Raw genomic sequence first — 16872 nt, 5'->3', positions numbered from 1 at the left:
CATCTTCCTAACAACCCTGCGAAGGAAATATTGTTATGTCCATTTGACAGAGAAGGAAGCTGATCACAAAAACACTAAATAACAGCTAGTAAGTGGCAAATTCACATTTTGAAATAGGCGGCTGGACGTTAGACACCAGATTTTTAACCACGACTGAGAGGCCAACACAGGACCGTGCTGTATCTCCCAAGGGAAGGGTATATGCAAATAGCAAGTCCTGCAAATTCAGGAAGGGTGAGACTTGGTTTGGGAAGCCTTCCTCGGAGAAGGTAATTCTACTTTTGAGTCTCAAAGGTTGAGGAAGATGTGAATTGTTGGGTGGCATCAGAAGATGTTATTTTCTGAGAGTCACCTTGCAAGACACTTTACTTTTCCAGAAAGCCAGTCATTTCCTTCTTGAGATCACAGGGATGGTCTCAGTGAGAAAGCGGGAATGCTTCCAGCTTCTTATAAGCAAAAGTCATGCCAATTTGTTAACTGTCATTTTGTGTGCTTTTAAATTAAAGATAATTCTTTCACACAACTCTAACATTTTCTATTAGATTAGACATTAAAAGTTGTATTTAGATAGAATTTTTGAAAATTGAAGCCAAACCTTTCACACTTTTGAAAGAAAAATTTGCTTCAACTGTTGTGCCCTAATCATTCCAGTAGATGGCAATACAATCATTGTTAAAAAATTGTTTCGCCCTCCTACTTAAAAAGACAAAAACAACTTATTCTTTCTGTTTTGTTTTTGGGTTTTTTGGGTTTTTTTGGGGGGGGGTCCTTTTCTGTGATGAGTCCTTTTAGGCTGCTGAAACAACGCATTCTACAGAGGATTTTTTAGGGTTATAAAGCCTGTAACACCCTAATTATGAAGGACCTTAATGCTAAACTAGACACTGATCTTTATTCTGTAGGAAACGGACAAAGAGTAGATCTTTTGAGTTCGTAGTGACAGGATTGGAATTATATGCTAGGAAAATGACTGACAGGGAAAGGATGAATGGAAGGATGGGGAAGGACAGGATAAATGTCTGCTAGAATGGTCTAGAACAGAGGTAATGGGAACTTGATCTTCAGCATGGCAGTAAAAGCTGTGGCTTAGATAAGGGTGTAATTGCACACATAGAAGTGAGAGAACTGAGCAATTGATTGGATGTTAGAAGTTCAAAAGAAGGAAAAGCCAATGACAACTCTTGTATTGTAATCCTGATTTTGGGGGGAAGATAACTAAGAGAAGGAACAGGTTTGGACAAAGGGGAGTTTTTTGAAGTGCCATCATACATCTATACGGTGATTTAACTTAGCAAAATGACAAGTAGGTCTGCTTTTTAAATAAGTAAAATCTAACAGATGGATGTAAAAGTGGTCTGTATTTGCAGCCATGGGAGATGAGACACTCTGAGAGAGAAAAAGGCTGAAGTCCTAGGAACCTTCTGGAGATGCTTCCATTTACAAGAAACCGACGAGATGATCAAGTTTAATAGGATTTCAGGTGAGTGTGATGTCTTAGGAGCCTACAAACAAGGATGATTGGAACAGGAGTAACAGATCTTTCAAAACGTTTGAGGAGATCATTTGGAAAGAGGCCGTTGGACTTCGATAAACGGTTAAATAAATTCATGGAGGCAGAAAAATTATTACGAGAAAGGAGTAGGGAAAATACAAAAAAGGGTAAACTCTTTTGAGAAGTTTGGTGGTAAAGGGAAGAGAAGAAATGGTTCCGTAGGTCGACTGGACAGCGGGAACAAGGGGCCATCTTTATACAACAGACAGACTTCAGCATGTTTGTGTCTGCTGTGAAGGAGACATTTGAAATTATACTAACATTGTTTTCCTTTTTTCTTAAAGACATCTAGATAATTTAATGAAACTGCATAACTTCATTTTACTAGAAATTTGTGGATGTAAGAAAAAATTGGAAATATGATTTAAAAGTGAATGTTGCAACATGTTTCTCATTATTTATTATTTATCCAGTGTCTGCTTGGCTCCTCTCTGTTGCTCATGTCTGAAGCTTGGGGGCTATGAGAGTTAGTCATGCTAATCAAGTCTTCTCCCAGTGTCCAAGATCTTCTGAAATTGTGGCAAGTGATAGCTCTGAGGAGGCTGCTTAGCTTCAACCAAGCATTTAGAATCATAGAAACTTCTAAAGCCCATAGCTCTGTTATGATATGTGAGCATGTTTTCTCGTCGAGGCTTTTTATCCTATCCTTTCTGCTTTTTTCCTTAAGGAAAAGAAAAATCAGTTGGCAATGCTTTATCTTGCTGGCAGAATTGCTGAGGTGTAGGATTTACTTCTTGCCGCTAGAACTTTGGTGTCATGGTGTCATTTTTGTGCGAAGGAATCTGCAGAGCCCGCCAGTTGAATCCGTTTGAGGAAAAAATAACATAACTTTGAGTTGCAAACAACCGAGTCTGCCATCAAATATGATAAACAGACTGGTTTCATTAAAAACTAATAGCAAGACAGCATTTTAAACACAGCGGCAATGGAAAGTGGAATAAAGACAGGAAGAAAAAGAGGGAGAGGAATCCTCCAAGAACTCTTACCTGTTTTCTTTTTATACCACCAACAGTTTGTTTATAAATTCCTAACCGTCTGTCTGTGCTTTTAATTCTTTGAAGTCCTGTACCATTTCTGTCAACAGGCCCATCAAGTGTAAAATAAAATTACCGCCTACTGGTAGGTATCCCATCCAACATGTTGACGCGTTCGGAGGGCTGTAAATGCTGTGGTCTGGTAGATGAAGGGCCCCCCAGGGAGAGATGAATAACACAGATTTTCCTGTACGGTAGAACCTAGACAAAGAGAAAGTGAAGAAATCGACCTTTTCTTGGATCTGTAACAATCAGGAATGCAGTATTAACTCCGAGTTTCATAAGCTGGAATTGATTTTTAATGAGGAAGGCATGCCATTCATTTGCTCCTTTTTATGTTTTTGCAGAATCGATTGATTAGGTGGTAAACACGTTACACATTTTTTACCCTGACCATTGCTTTGGAAAGAGCGGGAATCCAAATTCACAGGGAAAACAGATGCTCAGAATAAATTCTCCTTCTTTCAAAAAAACGTTTGTTTCATAGTACCCATAGGTTGGATTTTTTTTTTTTAAAGATTGGCACCTGAGCTAACATCTGCTGCCAATCTTTTCTTTTTCTTCTTCCTCTTCTTCTTCTCTCCAAAGGCCCCCAGTACATAGTTGTATATTCTAGTTGTGCTGCGTGGGACGCAGCCTCAGCATGGCCTGATGAGCGGTGCTGGGTCAGCCCCAGGATCCGAACCAGTGAAACTCTGGGCTGCAGAAGCGGAGCGCACAAACTTAACCACTCAGCCACGGGCCAGCCTCTTATAGGTTGGATTTTAAGATCCTTAAGGATAGGAACTTGTTCCTATTCTTTTTTTTGTAAAACCCCTAAAGTCTGTCATACAGTGTACTTAAAAGATACTCTCGCTTTGTAACACACCTTATTGTTGAACTTGTGCAGGGTAAGAACCGATAAAGGTTTGCTGAAATGAGTAATGCTGCCATCTTGGGGCAATTTCCACTATTCCTCAGGCAGTTTCTCTTGAACTCACATGTTTACTAAAGCTTGGACTCTTCCTAACTCCTTTGGGGAGCCTGTTGTTAGGATGCCCAGGCATAAAGATTTGGGAGGAAATTCTTTTTCGCATTTGTCCTATCTTCTTTCTACCTTCCACCGATTTGTACTGAAAACTCAGTTGGCTCTTACCTCTAATGACGTGTCCCTGTTCAGAGAACCTCACTGTGATCTGAGAGGTTAGATGAAGTACAGCCTCACAGGAAAACTGCCCTTCTCTCTTTGACCTTCTATTATAGTTGGGCATGGGAAAGTGTGATTCCCATTTCCACTTCCATTTCCGTAGGAGTTTAGCTTCTCTACTTCATACTGGCTCTGACTTAGACCTAGTGACCATTCTTGGATCCTACCAGGCCCATTTCCTTGATCTTTAAGCTTCATCAATGCCTAGCACCCAAGCTCTGCCACCACTGCCTTACAGACTATTTCCGGGAGCAGTTATGATTATTGTCACTCTCTCTATCCTAACGTGAGTTCTTCAGAAATTGAAGCCTGAGGCAAAAACTTACAGATAATACTTTACTGGGATTGCAGTCCCAGGAAACCCAGAGTGAAGGACAGTGGGTGCTTTACCAGGCTGGTCCTAGCTTTGTAATACACACAACTGGTTGTTCATCTTGCGGAACAACTTTAGAAAAGTTGCATACACGTATTGTGCATCAGAACTGTCAATAGGCGAAGAAGAAGGGTGAGCAATTTACCTGCTGGCTTTTTTGTCATCTGTTTTGCATTGGTCCAAGTTCCCCCACCATGGGAATAACTTCCTTGCATTTCCAGATTGCATTACCCAGCCTCTCCAGAAGCTCCACAAATCCAATAAGGCCAGTTTAGGTTTAACTTTCTCTTCCTGACCATTGGTGTTACACATGGGGTCTATGGTGGTGGCTGTGCTGGCATTTAGTGCCTTAGGGACCACTCTTGCTGGCCAGGAATCAAAGCAAGTAGTCAAGTGTGAGCATGGGGTCTGGTGAGCCAAGGTCATTGGCTTTGAGTGATGCAGAAACTGGTTCCAAATCCAACTGTGTTCCAAACAAGCTGAAAAGTAGACTGTTCTTTTTTCTTCAATTTTCCTCTTTTTTGTTTTGGTGAGGAAGATTCACTCTGAGCTAACATCTGTTGCTGATCTTCCTCTTTAATCTTTGCTTGACAAAGAGTAGCCCTGAACTAACATCTGAACCAGTCTTCCTCTATTTTGTAGGTGGGTCACCGCCACAGCATGGCTTGATGAGTGGTGTAGGTCTGAGCCTGGGATCCAATCCCATGAACCTGGGCCTCCGAAGCAGAACACACTGGATTTAACCACTATGCTGCGGCACCAGGCCCAGTCTTCCAGGGGTTGGTATCCCCATTCCTGCCTCACCAATGCTTACCTGTTCCTCCAGTGCCTTAGGTAGATGAGCCAGTGTTTATTTTCATGGATGAATAAAGTCAGTAATCCCTATCTACCCCAAGAATATGCAAATTATGAAATCTTATTTTTTATCTTCACTGTATAGAACATTCTTTAACTGCAAGAGAATGAATTCATTTTTAGAATCTTGATATCAGTTAATTTGTGTTACTACAATCATGACACTTTATCAGAACGAAATGTCAATATAAACCTTGTTTTGTCTTGTACAGTGTGTTTTGTTGTGTGGACTGAAATTTTGATTTTCTCTACTGCTTTCATAAAACACACATAAACTGATGAATTTAAATGATGCAAACCCAAGAGGGACAGGAAGCTCTAGATTAGTTCAAGTGGAAGGAGATACGGTAGAAGGAGATGCAATTCACAGCATCAAAAATAGTTGTTTTAGTTTGGGGGCAGATTTTTGAATCATATTTTTTCTTATCTAAATTTCCCTACATTTGTAGACACTGCTCACAAAGGATTTGCCTTTCTTCAAGAACTCAACCTCCCCCAGTGGAATTTCTTCTCTGCGAAACTCTCTCAGCAATATATTTGGAAACTCATGTCTGTAAGGGCAGCTTTGGAGACACAAAGCTGATTTAACTCCAAATGTCAGCTGCAAACCTTGAGCTGCATTCCTGTTAGCGCTTGTCACTAACAAATACAATTGAACCAGTGGGTCCTGGTGAAGAGCACTATATGTGCCACAGGAAGCCCAGGAAGCCCAGCCTCTGTGGTGAGGACACGGTCTCAGGCTTATTGGGCCACGTTCCCATTTCAAGTGCCTCTTGCAATGTGTTGACCAGGCCCCACATCTCATGACACATTTGTGATGGAACTGGAGCATTTCAGCTGTGGCCAGAACCACAGCCAGGAGTGATTTATGATTTTGGTGAAGTGCTCTGAGTTTGGGTCAACACTGGTAAAATAAAATAGCTTTTAAAGAAGAGTGGCTGCTAGGGAATAAGTCAACTGCAGATGATCGAATTGGTCTGGTAATTCCAGAATGAAAGAGTGTGGCGTCTGGATTTAGACACAGTTGAGTTTTATTCCTGTCTTTATCATTTATTAACTCTGTGTTCCAGAGTGTGTTTTTAAAATTTTCTGAACCTCAGTTTTCTTCTCTACGAGATGGAAATACTAATACCAATCTCAAAGGACTGTTGTGAAGATGAAAGCAGGAACCGTGTGGAGCTACTCCTAGAAGATACTCAGTGGGTGTTCTGCCTCTGCTTCTCTTTCCTCCTCTGCCCGATCCACCCTCCCTCTCTCATAGGCCCTGTTGGTTGGCTTACGCAGCCGTCATCTCTCATCTGCTATCTGGATGTCTTCTACTACCCATGCTAGAAAAGCTACATTTTGCTTTTCCCAGCCTCCCTTGCATCTAGTGATGGAAGACACACTTCTGGCCAATAGAACATAAAAACATGCCTCCTGAGAGTTTTCAGGGAAAGTTTTGGTTTACCGATAAACACACAGAAGCAGTTGGAAACATTCTTTCTTATTATCTTCTGTTTCTGCAGGTAAAGATTCACCCTGAGCTAACATCTGTTGCCAATCTTCCTCTTTGTGTTTTTCCTCCCCAAAGCCCCAGTCCAAAGTGGTATATCCTAGTTTTACGTCTTTCTAGTTCTTCTGCGTGAGCTGCCACCACAGCAAGGCAACTGACAGACAAGTGGTGTGGTTCTGCAACCAGGAAATAAACTTGGGCCACTGAAGTGGGAGTGCTGAATTTTAACCACTAGACCATCAGGGCTGGCTCTCTTCTTCCTATCCTGAATGCCTGGTTGTGCAACAGCCATTTTATGACCATGAGGCAACAGTCACACTAGAAAATCCAAAAGAATCATAGAGCCTCACAGAGATGCAGATCCTGACCCGAGTGAGCCCCTCAACAGGAACTGGCAGCTGCCTACCTCAGTCTTCCAGGTAAGTAAGAGAAAAACCCTGTATTTGATCAAGCCACTTGACCTATATATAGTTAAGTAAATGGGAGAGGGGTTGGAGGAAGAGGAGAAAGGAAGAGAGAGAAAGTGTGTGTATGTGTGTGTGAGAGAGAGAGAGAGAGAGAAACTAAGCCCATAATATGCAGCTGGAGAAGAAAATCGTCTCGTTTTTTCAATGTGGTAGGCTGCATAATCATTCCTCAAAAGATAGCCAGGTCTTAATCTCTGGAACTTGTGAAGATTACCTTATATAGCAAAAAATTTTTTTGCAAATGTGATTAAATTTAAGATTCTTGAAAATGAGATTATCAGAGTGGGCCTTAAATGCAATCAGGAGTATCCTGATAAAAGGGAGGCAAAGGGACATTGACACAAACACACAGAAGAGCAGGAGACAAAGTGACCACAGAGGCAGAGTTTGGACCAATGCAGCCGCAAGCCAAGCAATACTGGCATCATCCAGAAGCTGGAAGGGGCAAGGAATGGACAGGATTCCCCACCAGAGCCTCTGAGGGACCGCAGCCCTACCAACACCTTGATTCCAGCCCAGTGATACAGATTTTGGACTTCTGGCCTTCGACACTGTGAGAGATTGTGTTTCTGTTGTTTTAAGCTGCCAAGTTTGTAGTAATTTGTTACAGCAACTAGAAACATTAACACAGTGAGCTATCAAAAGGTTTTATGATCTTTTTTTTTAGGGTATGAGTAATAGTGATAAGTAATATTTGTTGAATGCCCTTTATGGGCCAGGCAACCACACTAACCTCTCTGCGTGGATTACCTCTTTAGTTCTCACAGCAGTCCTCTGAGGCAGCTGCTCCTCTTATCTCCATGTCCCAGCAAGGAGAGCCGCTCTAAAGAAGGTTGTAACCTGCCCAGAGTCACACAGCGAGTGAGCACTGGAGACGGAGTCTGAACTCGAGCCCCCTGATTCCGTAACCATTCCAACCCTGCTGCTGAAGAAATGTTGGCACGTGCTCCTAGTTCCTTCTCTAAGATAAGTTATTAAGTAAAACAATTGTATAGTATTGACATCTGTAATCGGAGAAACCCAGGTCCTTCAACCTCCTCAAGAACACTCCCTTCACAGATCAAAAGATGATTGGCTCCTAAGTGTCAGATGCTGAGCTGAGCACCAAGGCCGCAAAGGTAACTAAGACATACAACCTTGCCCCCAGAGGCTGAGAGGCTCTCTACTCTCCCAGGTCTCAGTACTGCTTCATGAAGAGGTACCACGTGGCACCCATAGCCATTATACCAGGAGTTCCCTATCAAAATGTAACTTCTAAAAGATTTCATTAAACTAAATTAAGTTGATTGTAACTTTGAATGATCTCTGTTGTTATTCTTCTCCATATGTCTAAATAATGGAAAACAACTAGGAAAATTGAGATCGCTATTTTCAGTAACCTCCACAGCAGAGTTGCTAATTACGTCATACCTCTGCTGAAAACTTGCGTGGTTTTTCTTTCTATTTGTTGTATCAATATTCTTCGTGGAATGGTTTCATAGCTTCTGATGATAAAGCTCATGTTTTGTTAGCACAAAACCCATTTATTTTAAGGCTAAGATTTCCTTGCATTTATTAAGCTTTTTATTTATTTATTTGTTTTGAGGAAGATTAGGCCTGAGCTAACATCTGCTGCCAGTCCTCCTCTTTGCTGAGGAAGACTGACCCTGAGCTACACCCGTGCCCATCTCCCTCTATTTTATATGTGGGACCCCTGCCACAGCATGGCTGGATAAGCGGTGCCATGTCCGCACCTGGGATCCAAACCCAAGAGCCCCGGGCTGCTGAAGCAGAAAGTGAGAACTTAACTCCTGCACCACTGGGCTGGCCCTGTTAAGCTTTTCATTTTCAATGACCCTTTAGTCTCTTCTCTTATCTAAAAAGAGAACAGCTGAGGAGAAGTGCTCTGTTACCTTCCAATATTCCACAGAATGGCTCTGTGACAGGCTAAATCATTGACAACTTAATCTGTGCATTTTATTTTCTTCAGTTTTTTTCCCCCTCCCATCTGGTCCAATGAGGTAGGTCTTTGTAATTCCTATCCTGAGGATTTTTCCAAGAAAAAGTGGAAATATCTTCATGTCAATAGTTCTTCCTACCTTTTGTAAAAGGCTAACTTATTTGTCCATGAAGCCAGGTAAGACTCCCAACATTATCACTTCCTACTAAGAGTGAAAAAGGGACCAATATTGAAAAATGTTCAATCAAATAATATGTCAGTACAGCATCAATTAACATAGATGATATGTATCGTTATCAGAGAGATTAATTCATTTACAGTGAAAAGATATTTATACTATGTATTCAAACAGACAATTATTATCACATCTGTTTTATTTTACAGCTGGTTTAAAGTTTTCTTTTTAAATGGTAAAGTGACAATACCTCATGAAAATAGAGATCATTGAAATTGAAGTTTTTAACAAATGTTTATTTAGAGCCCTGGAGCTTAATTCTCTTAAGCTTTTTTACTTTTATGAATTTAAGTCAACTTTTCCTTTTTTAGTTTTGGAATTGATTTTTACAATAACAAGATAAAAGGGATTACCTTCTCTAAACTACTTATTTGTTTAAGTGGACAAATAATTAGTCACTGGCCTATTTAAAAAATATCTTCCAAATGTTGCTTTAGGAAACAAGTCTGGATTTAATTTGTGAGAAATGCACACACAAATTGAAAAGTATGAAATTCTGTTTTCTGCACTCCTTTTGCACTGAAAAAACTGCTGACTCTTTAAAACCAACCACTGAAAAGTGTTTTTGATCTACACTCACAATCTATGTCTATGTTAAGTAACCTTGATATTCTCTCTGTGAAATTTCCATATCCTTTGATTGTGACAGAACCATCTAATTCTGTTCCGTGAAGTCTTGAAAAGCAAAGATGCTTGTAAAATGGATTAAATTAAAAACAGCTTGAGTTCTTGATCATTATACTTGGAAGATTCCAGATCTCTGTACCATATTGGCCTTCCTTTATTGAATTCCCCAAAATATTACAAAACAACCATTTAATAAAGCAAAGCTGAATAGATTAGAAGTCACTGCTGTGAGATAGAATGCCACCTTGACAGATCTCAGCAGTTTCTCACGAGAGGGAAGTCTGAATGGATGTTTCTAGGGTGTTGAGTTCTGGGCAAATGTTTCAAGATGGAGAGATGATGGAGACTGGGCAAACTTCTGACATAATAGTTTAGGATTGGTGAACAGAGTAAGGTGAGTGTCTTAAGGGAAGATTTGATGGATAAACTATTATTTGACAAGACAACCCTTTGCCCAAGTAATCAAACTATTGTCTTGGATGAATATCTTGAAGAAAATAATATTTGTTGGCCTACAGTCTTTTCTTTCCTGAGCGAAGTTTTATTGAACAACTAAATCATGTTGCTATAGTTAGTCTCACTTTTCATTTTGATACATATATTTCTATTTTATTCCTTTCATAAAGACAGAGTTGTGAGCCCAAAGGGATGCCTTTTAGAGGTGAGCCTATGAGCTTTGGAGAAATTAACATACTATTACGTTTACTCTGCTACTTTCACCAAAAAGGGCTGTAGAAGGATTGTAGTTAGTGGAAGATGGGAAAGAGGGGAAGAAAAAAGTATACTTGTAAATATGTGGCCATGAACAATCTTCCCTGTATTTGAGGAGGAACGATTTTTACTGCTGAGAAGCATCTTTAGCGTATGACACCCCAGGGCCATTGACTTCAACTCCACTTTTTACAGAATTTAGTGCTGAAGTTGGGCCAGGAAATTTACTCAGAGAAGGAGGCAACATTCTCCAGTAAGACTTTTAATGCTCTTAGATGAAGTGTTGATCACAATGTTTTTGTATAGGGAAGGGACAAGGCAGTTGTGGATAACATATCTGTCTGGCAAAGATAATATTTGCATTCATTTGCTCTCAGAAAATGAATCCTTTTGTCTGCTTAACAACAAAGCATGTTAGTTTCCAGTTTTTCTGTATCTTTGTTAGCCAGTGATTCTACTATCACATTTGGTATATTTTGGATGGTAAAATTGATTCTGTCTGGACTGTAAAAGGTAAGCGTTTGTCCAAATTCATAATTATATTTGTAATCACTTGGGTACAATTTATATTTGTAATTGGTCTGTGACTCTATTGGTTTGACTTCTATTGCTCATTATTCAGCTTTTCTTCCATAGAACAAGTGGTTGCAAGTCTGGCCATTATTTGATATCCAGAAATAAGGCTGAAAGGAAGTCATCTCTATTTTCGCTGCTAGGGTGAGAGATGTGGCTGCTCAGGAGAACTGAATGAGAGGTGATAGCGTGACTAACACAACACCATCAATAGATGCTTATTGACAGTGGGACCTTAGACAAGTCAGTTGAGCTCACTGAAACTCAGGTTCGTCATCTATTGATGGAGATAAACACAATGCTTATCTCTTAAGATTGTTATGAAGATTAAATGGAAAAAAATTCACATAAAGCAGAGTGCTTGGCACATAGTTAATAATAAGTGATTGCTGTTGAATTTATTAAAGATGTACTAAAATACGTATTTATGATATACAATAATACATATGATGGAGCAAAATAATTGGTATTTTTTCTCTGTACTCTCCAAATCAATGATTAGATGGATTAGCAGCATCTTCATTAGAAAATCATGAGGGAAAAAAATTGCCAATAACAGAGAAATGATTGGAATGTGGTATCTCTTTATAGCTCCTGGCAGTTAATACCTACAACATATGCATTAGTAATTTTCATGCTGCTGTTGTTTCTGCTTTTGTTATTTTCATCTGATGCCTTTATTTTTTTTCGCTGAATACTGGTGGTATTCTAAGTTTGTGGCAAATGTGTTCCCCCAATGAAGCTTTAGTTTTCAATCAGAGTAAATAAAACCCTAAGCATTCACTAAGTATGTCAGGGCTTCCTTGAAGAACATTTAGTCACATTGATTAATGCTTGAGTATTGTTTGCTCAACTCCTACTCGGTACATCTATTCCTATACCACCCAGTTATTCAGATGATAGGATGTGGAAAATCAAAGAGAATACATCTCCATAGCTTCAGCATTAGAAATAAAGTAGTCCAGTGAGCCCATGAACCTATGTCTTTTTCTATTGATTTACCCCATAAAAATGATTTTCTCCTCATGCTTTTGTTAAATTATTTTTCAATAGAAATTGGAAATGAGACTGATGTAAAATTGGTGTTCTTTTGAATGAAAACATTACAAAAGTCAAAGTCAATAATTTTTTTATAATAATCAAACTCTAAAGTTAGAACAAATGTTATTTTTAAATACCACAAGCCAGACTTTGTTTGCTTTGATCATGTTAGATTTCTTAAAAAAAAAAGTGCTAAATTAATTTATTGTCAAAATTTTCAGTGCCACTTCATTTTCATTGTGTGTCTTACTTCCCACCATTTCAATGAACTTATTTACTTTCGTGTTTTGGGTCAGGTTTTTATTATTTGGTGGAAGACTATCAAAGCAAGGAGAAAGTTGTTTTTCCTTTCTTGTTAAATATACAGCCAGAAAGAACAACAATATTTTCAATTGAAAAAGTCATTGCAACCTAATTGAAAACTTCAGGCCAAATTCTGGGAATGCTGTGGTTGACCATTCTAAAACAAAAATTGAAAACAGATTCTAGTTGGCTTTAAAAAGTAATCTGGCTAATAATCAAGATAGATAATGAGCAGCCACATAAAAGACTATTAAAGAAGGAAATATTCTGAAATGAATAGAAAGAAGAAACAGGTTAAATAAAGTCTAACAAATCCATTCATTTGGCCAACTCATCGAAAATTTTATTTGTGTGTTAATATAACGTAACTTGATTTTCCAGAGAGAACACTGAAGGAATGTTTGGAGAGAACGCTGATGCCTCTGGACTGCGCCCAGTTCTAAACAAGGATTAACACCAACCATGCATGCATCTGCTATGAACCCAAACGATCTCTTAAAGCTGTTGCATCTTTCCTCCCATTCTTTGAGGACCAAAAAACGAATAAAAAATGTGTACTTTACAACCAAGAGATTGTGTAAAACTCATGCAATTGGCGTATCCTCTGTAAAATTTAAGCTACTGATCTACCATTAGTGGAACATACGTTTTGAGTTATTTTCTGAGTTAGGGAATGAATTTAGGTCACACCTCTACTGGGTTCTTTTTTGTTCATTGAATAATATATACATATTTATAAATGTGCTTTTTATGTATATGTTATGAGTATGTTTTCTAGATATGTGTTAAAATTTATTTATTACATAAGCCAGCCATGGTGATCTAGTGGTTAATATTCAGCATTCTCACCACCAGGGCCTGGGTTCTTTTCCCAGTCAGGGAACCTTACCACCCTTCTGTCGGTTGTCATACTGTACTGACTGTGTGCTGCTGTGATGCTGAAAGCTATGTCACTGGTATGTCAAATACCAGCAACATCACCCATATTGGACAGGTTTCAATGGAGCTTCCAGACTGAGACAAACTAGGAAGAATGACCTGGCCACCCACTTCTGAAAAAATTGGGCATGAAAACCCTATGAATAGTCACAGAGTATTGTCTGCTACAACATCGGAAGGTGAGAGGATGGTGCAAAAAGACTGGGCAGGGTTCTGCCCTGATGTATGTAGGTCATGAGGAGTCAGAATCGACTCCATAGCACTAATAACATGTTACATATATATATATGCGGTATATACATGCAGATATATGTGTGATTTATATATATAGATCTTCAATGAACAAAAAAAAATGCAGCAGAGGTGTGACCTAATTCATTTGCAAACTGGGAAGATAACTCAAAACATATATTCTACTGTTGGTTGATCAGTAGCTTAAATTTTATATATATATTAGCTTAAATATATATGTATATATATTTGTCCATTGAAAAACTATATATATAAACATACATATGTTATATGTAACATATATGTAACTTCAAATTATATATATGTGAATATATTTGATATCATATGTATGTATTATTTGAAGTTAGAAATCCTGAGATTTAATATTGAATTCTGACTCTATCGCTTCCTAGCTGTGTGCGTTTGGATAAATTACTTAACTTTTCTAATCCTTCAATAATATTTGTAAAATGAGGATAACGATATAATCCACTTCTTAAGATTACTGTGAGGATTAAATGAGGATGTATGTAGAGCTCTCAGCATACTGGCTGGCGCATAGTAAGTATTTTGTGTGTACCAGCCACTTTGCTAAAAGCTTTACATACATTCTCATTTATTACAGCATAATATTTAATATCCATATAAAGAGAGGGGAGGGAGAAAAGATGGAAGGAAGAGAAAGAGTAAGAGAGAGAGAAAAGAGAGATGCTTGTTTGCAGCCAGGTAATCTACGGATCCCATTCAGGCAAATACTATCATATCCTTGACATTACTTCCATGAACACCATGGAAGAACACTGTGTTCTAAGCAACCAAGCTAATGAACAATGAACCTGGGACCAGCCGTCTTTGAAACATGGTAGGCAGGCACCCTTTCACGTATAGGAAGAGGCCAGTTTGTTGACCCTGGTATACAGAGTAGTGTTGGGGAGCAGCTTCCCGCCACAGAATCATAGACAGCTGGCAACAGTGGCTCTGGAAAGTGATGGAGAAATAGGTCTTTTCTTAAGAGACAAGTAGATCACAGGTAGATAACAATCACCCACAGGCTACTCTTGGCCCATGTGCCATAGGCTGTCTGTATTCTCCAGCAAAAATTATAGGAACCAGGAGAGACAATTGCCCATCCATGGAGAACAGGGACTGTCTCATACTTGGTGTGCCTTGGAGTGTGTTGTATAGGGTTGGATCTTAGAAAGATCTCAATAAATCCTTAGCGAATTGAACTAATTAGAATTCACAACTGATTCTTAGTTTTGAAGAGACTATTATTAGGATTAGTAATCATAACAAGTTAAGTAGTACATCAGTGTGACTGTGGATAAAACTTTTATTCCAGATTTCAGACCTTAGCAGCACTCTTACAAACATCATGAATAGTATATGCTGCTGGAGTCATATTACTCAACTTAATTATGAATCAAAGTTAGTGAGTGGACCTTGGTACCAGAAAACATAACCTTTCACTGAGCTTGTAGTATATACTAGGTGCTGTGCTAAGTACTTTCATGCATTGGTACTTTACCCTATGGAGTAAGCACTACTGGTAGACCCATTTATCAGATGAGGGAATTGAGGCTCAGAGGATCCTACAGCTAGTAAGTGGCAAAGCAAAGAGTCAAGGACCCACAGGACTTCAAAACTCTTTAAATCACAAAACTGTCTTGCTTCTCTAAGGTTTGGGCAAAAAGTTCTTAGAAATGGCATAAATACAAATAAATCATTTAATTAATTCGAATAAACTTGCAGTTACCTATTTTGACCCTTAGAGGACACTTTTGTATTTATAAGGCAAACTAGAAACAGAAACTGATATTTAATTTGGAAGAGGTGAAGTGCCTCAAAAAAATATGCACATGCACACGTATATGTTCATGGCAGTGTGAATGTAGGGTAAGGTTCTCTCATACGGTACTTTCTCTGAACTTCCATATATATTTCAAAGCATAACTGCTCAAGTTTTAAAGTGTTTCCTATTGAATGTCTGTATCAGAAGAGCTAGGTTCTTGTTAAAAATGCAGATTTCTGTTTGTACTTTACCTCAGATTGAAAGGTGAGAGTCCAAGATTTAGGTTTTTTTACCAAACACCAGGAGATTTTTGTGCATAGTTAAGTCTGAGACCATTGCTCAGCTGTGTAATTCTCAAATGTGCCTGCACATTAGAGTCTCTTGGGGAAATTTAACGAAATACAAATGCCTTGTTCCTGCTCAAAAAAATCTCAGAATTTCTAAGAGTTGGGCCCAGGTATTTTATGTCAAAAAATGCCCTAGGTGATTACAAAGTAGACCCGAGGTTGCACAGTTGAGAAGCAGACATGGTGGCATTTAATAGTGACCAACCCCCTTCGGTTTGCTATGACTGGAGCCACTGATGACGTCATTTCATGTGGTCACATTATTCATATATATCCATCTCTCTCTCTCTCTCTCTCCTCACACAATAAATGTACCTTTTGTGTTTTTGTATATATGTATACACATAATGTTATTCCATTATAAAAGTGATTTATGTTTATTGCGCAAAGGGAGAAAAGTATAGGAGAAAGTTGAAAGATGGAAACAAAGGCCATTTCCCACAATCTAGAAAATGACTGCTGACAATTTGATGTTCTTCCTTCTTGCCTGTATTTCTAGTTAGAAGATTTTGTTAAAAAATTGAGATCATATATATTTAAACAACTTTACATGCTTCTATTTCCTATCACGTGGTTTATGAACATTTCCTCTGTTTGCTAAAAATTCTTTGAAAACAACTTGCACTGGCGACATATTCTTCCATTGATTGGATTCACCATAATATACTTATCCATTCTTTTTCCAATTCATACTCTTGAAATAGAATCTCATTTCTTATGATGATCTTTATTATACAAGTAATAATTAAGGAATATTTTTTATTTTATCTTTGGTTTAGAATGCTTCAGGTAATTAGAGATGCGCTATTTTCTTAAGGAACAGCTTTGTGCCTTGGAAGAGGGATAAAGGAAAGACTGTGGGCGGGTCATTTTAGATGCATCTCTACCACTGAGTTGACATTCAGTGTGCATACTCTGCTGGTGAAAGGTCCAGAACATCATCTGTATTACTAATTAGTATCATCATATAAATCTTATATCTTATTTTCATAATCTCTAATTGCATTTCTTCTTCCATTTGTTGTTGTTAGTGCTGGCAAGTCGATTCAGACTCCTAGTGACCCTGTGACAGCAAAGCGGAGCCCTGCACAGTCTTTTTGTGCCATCCTCTCACTCTGGCCCCATATCAGAAAATACTCCACTGCTGTTCATAGGGTTTTCATGGCCATTTT

At 38.7% G+C, this 16872-nt stretch overlaps 1 long non-coding RNA gene across 2 annotated transcripts; it reads left to right on the top strand.

The window, feature by feature from the left end:
- The first annotated feature begins 1141 nt into the window (after nucleotides 1-1141).
- On the top strand, nucleotides 1142-12956 carry LOC124244498 (uncharacterized). Of its 2 annotated transcripts, XR_006890034.1 has the most exons (4): nucleotides 1143-1480; nucleotides 6616-6914; nucleotides 7721-8080; nucleotides 12773-12956. It is a non-coding gene; the product is annotated as an uncharacterized LOC124244498 (long non-coding RNA). The 2 variants fall into 2 exon arrangements; XR_006890033.1 differs by lacking the exon at nucleotides 12773-12956 and having other exon boundaries at nucleotides 1142-1480; nucleotides 7721-8495.
- Nucleotides 12957-16872: the final 3916 nt, after the last annotated feature.

The sequence above is a fragment of the Equus quagga genome, chromosome 9, assembly GCF_021613505.1.
Source record: "Equus quagga isolate Etosha38 chromosome 9, UCLA_HA_Equagga_1.0, whole genome shotgun sequence".
Classification (NCBI taxonomy): domain Eukaryota; kingdom Metazoa; phylum Chordata; class Mammalia; order Perissodactyla; family Equidae; genus Equus; species Equus quagga.
This window is presented reverse-complemented; position numbering and strand designations above follow the sequence as displayed.